Below are 9781 nucleotides of genomic sequence, written 5' to 3' on the forward strand. Positions count from 1 at the left end.
AACGCTATGCGATGCTGAATCCTTTTATACTTTTAATCTAGAGCTCTACTGCGGTCAACATCCTGAAGGACCTTACAAAGCCTCCAACTCGCCTACCAATATTGCAAAACGGCTAGTTGAACCCATAGAAAAGTCCAATAGAAATGTTACAATGGACAATTGGTATAACTGTACCGCTTTAGTTACTGATTTTTCGGCTAAAGGGTTAACATATTTCGGAACCATGAAGAAGAACAGGCGCGAGATCCCTTCGGAATTCCAACCTAATAAGTCTTGACAATTAAAATCATCAGAAAGATATGATGCTTGTCTCACATGTAACTAAAAAAACGAAGCTGTTATACTTCTTTTGATGCATGACCAGCCGGATATCGACGCGGAATCAGGAAAACCGCAAATCATTTTGGATTACAACAGTACAAAAGTAGGAGTAGATACCGTTGACAAAATGTGTACAGCTTATTTTGTATCAAGAATAACACGTTTGTGAACTCAATCAATAATATATCGAACGTTGCTGGAATAAACTCACAAATTCTTTATTTTGCCAGCCAGCCAGGGATCGGACATTTGTCGCCGGAGAGTGTTTCTAAAAAATCTTGCTCTGAAATTGATGAAAGAACAACTCATCATGCGTTCAAAAATTCCTACTCTACCGACGGATACGAAAATGTTTCTGCAACACACACCTCAATCTTGACCAAGAAGCTGAACAGCCAACCCAAGAAGGTAGAAACATGGTAGATGTAATGTAATGTAATATCAAAAAACTAAATCAATCCGAAAAACTGACGAAAATTTGTTTGTTTATGGACAGAACCATTACTATAACTTGGATCGTGCGATGGGTGACAGCATGCAACCTACCAAAGCAGTTTTTTTTCTCCGAAGGAATGTTTTCGGCTTCGAAAATAGGTCGTGTGTCAGTAGTACAGTTGGTAAAGTAGCTCATATTAGTGGGTAAATTAGAAGGAAATTAATTTGTGTAAAAATTGATTTTGCTTCCAGAAATTGTTATTCTGTTTTGAGCATTACCGGCCAGTTGCCGTCAAAAGAAGAATTCGTTGTAGTGACTTACGATGATTGAAAGGTTAGACAGAAGTACCGCAGAAAACATCTGGCGGAAATAGCAAAGGTGCTGGAGAAATTTCACATCGATATGCGCAATGTTTACTCCATCTGAACAGACAATTGAAGCTACAACATTTATGGGAAATACTGAAGTGGTGGCACTTCATCCAAAGCCTAACGATATATCTATACCGTTTTTTCAAAAGGTCGTATCTAACAAAAGTAAACAAATCGAGATTACCATGCCAATTACAAGCTGAGCCTTTACTCTTTAACATCTGCTAACAAAAATTTGAAAAAAATAACTGTAACAAAACATCATATACAATTTTCCGCAGCAAAGTAATGATTCTGTAGATGTGATGTTTTGCATTGTTATGTGTTGCCATGTCGATTGCAGTTAGTATCTTTTTCGAGCAGAATGTGACATCTACAAACGAGAAGCGTTATTTGACAGATGTATTTATACCCGTTTGATTTGTTACTTCCTTTTTTTTGTTTGCAGCGACGTATGATGTGGGGAACAGCAAGCTTCGGGTCATGGCGCAAAAGAAATTCCTCGGTTCCGGGGTAGTGGCAGAAGACCAACGATTAAAAAATAGAAGCCAGATACAAATAACCGAAGAACAAAAGTTTCACATTAATCGGCATATAAGATCCTTCCCGGCCACGTCGAGCCACTATACTCGCGAAAGGACCGCAAAATTGTACCTTTCTAGCGATCTCAGCGTACAACGCATGTACGATTTGTATAAAAAAGTGTGCTGAGGATAATATCGCCCCAGTTCACCTGAGCACCTACAGATTGGCTTTTAAGAAAACTAATCTGTCTTTTAGAAAGCCAAAAGTCGATACATGCAGTACGTGCGATAAATTTAACGTTCGATTGAAACTGGAGCCTGTGAAACGCCAGAAAGAGGCTATTGAAAACGAACTAAATATACATCAAGCAGCAGCGCAGCGTGTATACGACGAGAAAAAACGTGATGTTGCAGTGGCTAAATTAAATTCCGAGGTACGAACTGTCTCTTTCGATTTACAAAAACAATTGCCTACACCCAATCTCACTTGCGGGCAAGCCTTTTACGCTAGGCAATTATATACATACAATTTTACAACATTTACAACTCATTTGGGAACAAATTCAGCGGAATGCTACATTTGGGATGAAACAAAAGCTCGGCGTGGCTCGCAAGAGATTGGTTCTTGTATTCTGAAGGATCTACAAAATATGCCGAAATATGCACAAAAGACTGTTTACTATAGTGACCGGTGCACAGGTCAGAATTTAAACAAAAATGTTGTATTTCTTTTGACATATTTTACCGAACTAAGGCATGCAAAAAATATGGCTTTAGAAATACACCATAAATTTATGAAGACGGGGCATTCCCACCTTGAAGTGGACACCGTTCATGGGGCAATCGAGCGCGCTAAAAAAAAGATGACTGTAGACATTGAAACGCCACATGACTGGGCTATTTTCATTGGTGCTGTACGGAGATTGGTGCCATTGAAGGTGACGGAAATGGAACAGAAAGACTTTCTGGCCACGAAGTTACTAGCTGTACGCTACACGATGCCGAAGAGCACTACGGATGGGGAGAGTTTCCGTTTTAAAGACGTTATGCATTTCTTTTATTCTACCGAACAACCTGGGGTTGTAAAAATAAAATATGATGTGAATGACCTTGAGTATAAGCAAATTGTACTGTGTGAGAATCCTGTAAACATCAACAGCATCGATCTTCAACCAATCCAGAATGAACCAATACCTTTGGCTACGGCGAAATTGGAGGATTTGAAAAAACTATTGCCGTTTATCAAACAAAAGGCTTATTACAATACGTTCCTTAAAGGCCTGGTGCCTTCGAAGCGCGGAAGGAAGGCAATTGTAGAAATTCCAGATTGTTTTGATGCAGATTTAGATCCAACCGATGAAAGTGAGAATGAAAATTAAAAAAAAACTTGTTGATAAATATTTTGTATTGTCATTTGTTTAAAATAAACATTTCACTTTGGTTTTTCAATTTCTGATATAATCCTCTGAAAGCATATCCTTGGAATCGAAGCTCCTTTGGTTGATAATTTGCTGAACTCCCCCTTGAAGTCTTTAGGCTTAACTGGATCACGGGTGCGCGATCCATATTCAGAATGGCTGAGCTGAAGGCCCATTAATATAGAATAATGCTATGGCGACTATTAGAGGTAAGATATGTTCGCGTTGTTTTCAAATTTCCATGTTAGTTGTACAGTGGCACCATAGATGACTTTCCTTGTGTCCGGAAAATGTTGGGTAGTTTGCGATCCAATTTTCGTTGGTTCAAGCCCTGTATATAAAGGAAACTGACACGAAGTCTAAACACGAATAATGGAATACTTGCCTATGCCGCTAGCAAATTTCTTGTAGATTTCTTATCAACTGAACCGAATGGTACGTAGTTCACGACAGTTGGTTGGTGATCCGTTGAGTGTCCTTTGGTTTTGCTGCAATCGGCCGGCGCAAAAGAGCCCTTAGTCAACAGTATAAAACTCCACCAAATCTAGTTGAAAATTTGTTCACCGTGTCGTGCCACTGGTCGCCCGACAGCATGTAATAATGATAGCTTAGGAGCGTAAAGCGCTTACTTGTAACATAAATAATATACATAATGCACATGATTCAATTGATAACACGTTTAATTTAATCGTTTTTTTAATTTCCTTCATGCGCAAAAACATCACATCTACATTTCCGATTGATACAGAGCATAAACAAAACATTATATCTACATTCCCGATTGGCAATACAGCATAAGCAAAATATCTCAACTACTAACTCGGCTGTCAAAACATCATAGTAAAAGATACCATATACAATTGATTTTGCCAAGACAACATATGTAAAAGGTCATAATAGCAAAATCTAATGCTAAAATGTAATAAAACTTTTTTTTGTCAATTATATTTCATTATTTATATTTCATTAGATTACGTGATTAGGCTTTTTTGAAGTAGTAATATGCATCAACGGTTAAAATTTCATTGGAATTGGCGAACCATCGTCGCAGAATTATTACAAGCTCTAAATTGCAGCAGTGAATGTTGAACTCTTGAGTTAATAAGTAGTAAGATTTACACAGGTTAATGATTGTATGGTTTCAAGCTACTGTTGTTCTAGCAACATAGACTTCTAGATGGACTCTGCATACTTGATTTAACTTCTAGAAATCCACATGAATAACTATCGCGCTTTATCTCAATAGACAATGGGAAACCGATTTCAATGACGACGATTGTTATCTTGAAATGCTCGATTTATCGCATGAACCGCTGTGATTCCCGAGGATGATCTCCCTGTCATTGAGCAATCGAATTTGACCGGAGCTTGCTGTGCAACCCATGATATTCAGTTATCGGTGTACGACGTCTTCAAACGGAAAACTGTAATAAACTTTCTGGCGAAAGTCGGAAGGTTGGTAAAAAAATTACGATCTCAACCGTATGTTAATTCTTTCAAAACAGATTAAACAAAATATATGCCAATTTGGATGGCGAAAGTAAGGATCGTCACACTTAATGGTCAATCGCATTAATGAGCGAAAAGCGTTTACTCAAGCACCCCTACCAGACGTTCTCCAAAAAGAGTACGATGCAAAACTTTGGAGTACGATAGAGTAGTTTGTTCGATCAACACTCGCGTTGTACATTTTAACTAAAACGAGTCAGGAATAATCTTTGATTTGTGGTACAATGCATCTATATTGGAAGTAATGCTACCTTGAATTGGCTGAAATCAATGACTAGTGTGTAAATCATTTGGGGTAGAAGCACTATTTTTCGCCCCTTCTTTAGTTTTCGCCACCATAGTGGAAAATCTGATAATTATTATTTATTACATGAATTGTTATTTTAGGCGTATTTGAAAGAGCTAACTAAAACAAATGAGATGCACAAGTTAGATTTTTTTAATACAGCAATATTTCACAATAGATCTACAATGTCCGAAGAACAAATCTTTGTTTAGTTTAGACAAAACGATAATGATTTTTCAATACCTGTAATAATTGATTTAGTGTTATGATCTTAATTTTGTGGAAATGATGTTGGATGGGAGGAATACAAATTAACTGTTGTTCGCTATTATTTCTTTTAATTTTATATATATATATATTTAAATCGTCTTAATATGTGACGAAAGTGAGTTCTAATTTTAGAATGTTTGTCAATTTCACCGCTGGCTAAATCCCATATTACCGTAAAACGGGGTATCTTTGATCACCGGAGAAAGTTTGATTAAATCCGACTTTTTTCAAAAACATAAGACAAACAAAATCATCGAAACAATAAAACAAGCCATATTTTAAACATATTCATAATCTATCGGCAACGATTATTTCTTAGTTTAATATACTTTTATGAACACAAATTCAAATTGAAAATGATGCAACTGTCATGCATCATTTCAATCTGTTCAAACAATTCCTTGTATATTAATAAAATCAGTCAACTTTAACTGAACTGATCACTATTTTGGAAACCGTAAATATTTTTGACAAAATTTCAAAATTCCGAGATTTTTATTGTTGACTGTTTAATTTCGACTATTTTCCTGGAAAAGTTCAATAAAAGTCAGATGCATCCTTCTAGGCAATTTTGTTCTCTTTCGAGACGTCACAATATCGGGCCCTGAAATTGCCTGCAGTTATGCAATTTACACAACAATTCGAGCCTTATCTCTCATTTCGTCACATATTCTATTGATCAACGTTACCACGAAAACAACTAATGGAAATTTACAACAAAGTAATTTTATTTTCATTGTACAACAACGATTTTAACATTTTCAATCTATGGGTACCAATTTAAAAATGCAAACAGTTACATCTACTTCAATTAAAGATAGTTATTTGTGCAAGTGTTGAAAAAATGGTCAATGTTCCGGATCCCCCATTTTACGGTGCGTTCTTTCTATTTTGTTTGCTCCAATTTCTACCTTTGTATCATTTGGGGCCGTACACAAATGACGTAGCATTTTTTCGGCGATTTTTGACCCCTCCCTCCCCCCTCGTAGCATTTGGTCACAAAATTCAAACCTCCCCCTCGTAAATAACGTAGCATTTACCTACTCCCTCCCCCTCGTACCATGCAAAGCGGCCGGGCGATGAAAAAAATACATATGGTTTTCAATTATTTTAAATACATGTCCTTTCGAAATGTTTGACGACTTTCATCAACATTTTCATTATAACAGAAAATTGCGTGCAAAGTAAGCCCATTTCATGACAAATATAGTGTTGATAGTTTTGTTCTAAATTTTATATGTCAAGGGGAGCATGAATAGAAGTTCTCTCAGTTCACAATCCTACAGCCGCCAATAATTTTAAGAAGCATACGTTAATCTGAATTACTAAATTTTGTTTGGTTGAATCCGAAGTGAAAATTTAATTCAGCTTCCAAACTAAGTCTACTAGTTAGCTACATTAGCTAACTAATGTAGCAAGTTAAATCCGCATACAAAATCTTTTCGTATTTTTGCGAACTTGTAATTCTGCGAATCGTAAAATTTACCTCATGAAAAACCGCATCAAAAGTAACTTGTTTGAATTTAAATTTATTTCTCTTGGGAATGGAGGATCATTAAATTGTTTTCTCTAAACAATGGGTTTTAAACTTAATGCTACGTCGCACAACTTCAGACCCTACCCTCTCCCTCGTCACACTTCGTCACAAATTTGATATACCCTCCCTACCCCCCAAAATGCTACGTCATTTATGCACGGCCATTTTCCGGGTATTTCTGATCTCTTTCTAGACCAGTGGTTTTCAACCTTTTTCATTCCATGTACCCCTTTCCGAATATTGATCCCCATGATGTACCCCTTTCTGAAATTGTTTTCCATCATTACCCTGTAGGGTTGCTACCTCTCATTACCTCCGGGTTTTGTATCTATTTCTCCGAGTATAGTGATAAGATGAATAATTTTAACTCAATATGATCAAACTCCAAAATTTCGGTGTTAATGTTGACTGCTCCAGAAGCGGACCTTAACTGTTGGCCAGGTAGAGAAGATTTGCTACTCTGTTGGAACCTTCCTAGCGACTGTGACGACGAATAACCGAATGTTTTGTGCCCAGCAAAAAATTCGGAAGACACCGCAGTGTGCTTAACTGTGGCAGAGAGCAATGGTTGTTCGGCTGCTCCTCCACAGCTTGAGTGGTCGGTGCTTTTAGATTTTTGTCGTTAGCCAGTGAAGTGAAATTTCACACCTATCTAAGTGGACAATACGGTTTACAAACGCGATGAATTTACAGCTAGTAAGAAAAGCTCAAAGTAATGGTGTGCCTCATGCTTTGCCAAAACAAAACCACAAACGGTCAATGTTAGACAATTTTGGTGATTGATACTTCGACGAAATACAAAAAGAATGAAAGAGTTTATACTTGTCTAATTTAAACTCAGCAGATAGGTCAGATAGGTTCAAAGTGATTCTATAAAAACCTATCCCAGGTCAGTAAAAATTTCCGGGTGAAAACCTTACCAAAGGTGGTAACCCTATTACCCTGTAAAAAAAGATTTTCAATTGGATGAATGCCACAATTTTACAATAAGAAACCTGTTCCAGGGCACTCTCAGTAAGCATCTCAATTCTTGACATACTCAAACAAGATATAAAGACAAATACCCGACGGGAATGTTTGGTTAACAAGTTAAAATGTGTCCCGCATAATTCACCCCCATCAATCGTCCAATTTACCCCTGGGGGTGAATTCACCCCCGGTTGAAAACCACTGTTCTAGACAATAACGTTTCGAAGCTTTGTTAATAGCATAATTACAGGAGCTTCCAGAGCTCAACTCTAGTTGACCTACGCAATCGCCTGTATCTATGCAATGAAATTGTAGAGCAAAAGGGGATCGAAGATAAATTCGAGAGGATGATAAATAAACCACAATACAACTCGTAATAGCAGGTCAATATAGTAAAATGACACATTTTTTCATGACGTTACGATTTGACGAATCTTCATTCCATAAATATTTTATAACTTTATCAAATGAACGCCTACATCAAAACTTATTACATATTCAGAAAGTAGACAAAATTTCACGAAAGATTCAATCAACATTAACTGAATATACTGGAAGATGATTTTTTTATGACCGATAATGTAATATGACGTTACAACGCGTGACAAATTAGAACTTTCAACATATTTCAATTAAAGTCAAATCATCAAATTCTAGTATATTCAGTTTATGTTGATTGAATCTTTCGTAAAATTTGATTTGATAAAGTTATAACATATTTGTCGAATGAAGATTCATCAAATCGTTGTAAACGTCACGAAAGAATGTGTCAAATGCATTTTTCTTTACTAATATTTTAGGCTGGCGAAATTTAGCACTTCTACTCTGCTTGAAGCTTTGCAAAAGCGTTAAGGAATGTAGTGTGACAAACCGGTGTTTAGTTGTGATTTGTATGTCGATCCATGTAGGGGAACTGTGCCTAAGACGAACATCTTAAGGTTAAATAGCAAATTCGTCTCATCTGTTGAAGCATTGCTCGCAAATTGTACGCAATCCGTGATTTGGGATCATATTCTATCAAATTAGTTAATTATACTGATAAAATTTAAAACAAAAAGATTTTTAACATGATTGTGAAACAGAGCCACCAAATTTTCATTTCCAAACTGCGATAGGAGAGACGGACACCTGCCATGAGTAAGATGGATATGCGGTAGGGGAATTGTTGGTAAAATGAACAGGGGGGGGGGGTGTAAAATGAACAGGTACACAAATCAAGTCCATGTTAGTTAAATTTAAAACAAACTTCATAGAAACGTGACCTGCCAAGTATTCAAAGGATATTGAAATAATTTCTTTTGATAAAAAGCTGTCGAATGTGAAATAAATATGATGAAAACCAAAATCGGCATTCATGTTTGTCGCTGATGTTAAATTCGGCATGTAGAATATAAGGTCTTTTGTGGTGTAATTTTAATTTTATTGTGAAAATGGTGTTACATGACAGTAGTTGAACCTCTTGCAGATATTTCACAGCAATAAGTAGGGATCAGGACAAATCGGCTCAATCGGAACGGCTGTTAGAAAATAAAATGTCTTAGGGGGTAAAATGAACAGGTTGTAGTGGGGGTAATATGAACCATTTTGCTGCTCCAATTACCAAGCCTCAAAATTAATCGCTAAGTTCAAGTTGCTATATCTTCACTGTTCTCCAACAGATCCTTAAATTTTAAACACCTATGGATAACCCCAAGTTTGTAGATGTGTTTCCATGTCACAGAATTGTAAATTGGTTAGTATTACATGAAAATTTAATTTGTCCGTGACAAGTTTTTTGCCTACAAAATACCCTGTGTGTATGCAATGCTCATGAGCCGCTGGGACATCAGCATTGCTCGGAAAATGCTTTTCAATGCTAAGCATTGCATACATACAGAACATTTTGCAGGGCACTAGAAGGTGTTCATTTTACGCTATAAACATGTCTTATTTTTGGACATGTTTTGAAATCAAGAATAATGTTTGAAAACTTGTGTTTATGTCGAAATATTTTCACCAGATACATACAAAACATGTCTAACAAGAAACGTATGAGGTGATTGTAGTATCTCAATCACTTATTAGTTAGAAAATAATGACTTTGCTTAACGTGTTCATTTTACCACCAGTTCCCCTATTGTTATTTTATTAGGGCTAAAGA

The sequence above is a fragment of the Topomyia yanbarensis genome, chromosome 2 (genome assembly GCF_030247195.1).
Source record: "Topomyia yanbarensis strain Yona2022 chromosome 2, ASM3024719v1, whole genome shotgun sequence".
Classification (NCBI taxonomy): Eukaryota; Metazoa; Arthropoda; class Insecta; order Diptera; family Culicidae; genus Topomyia; species Topomyia yanbarensis.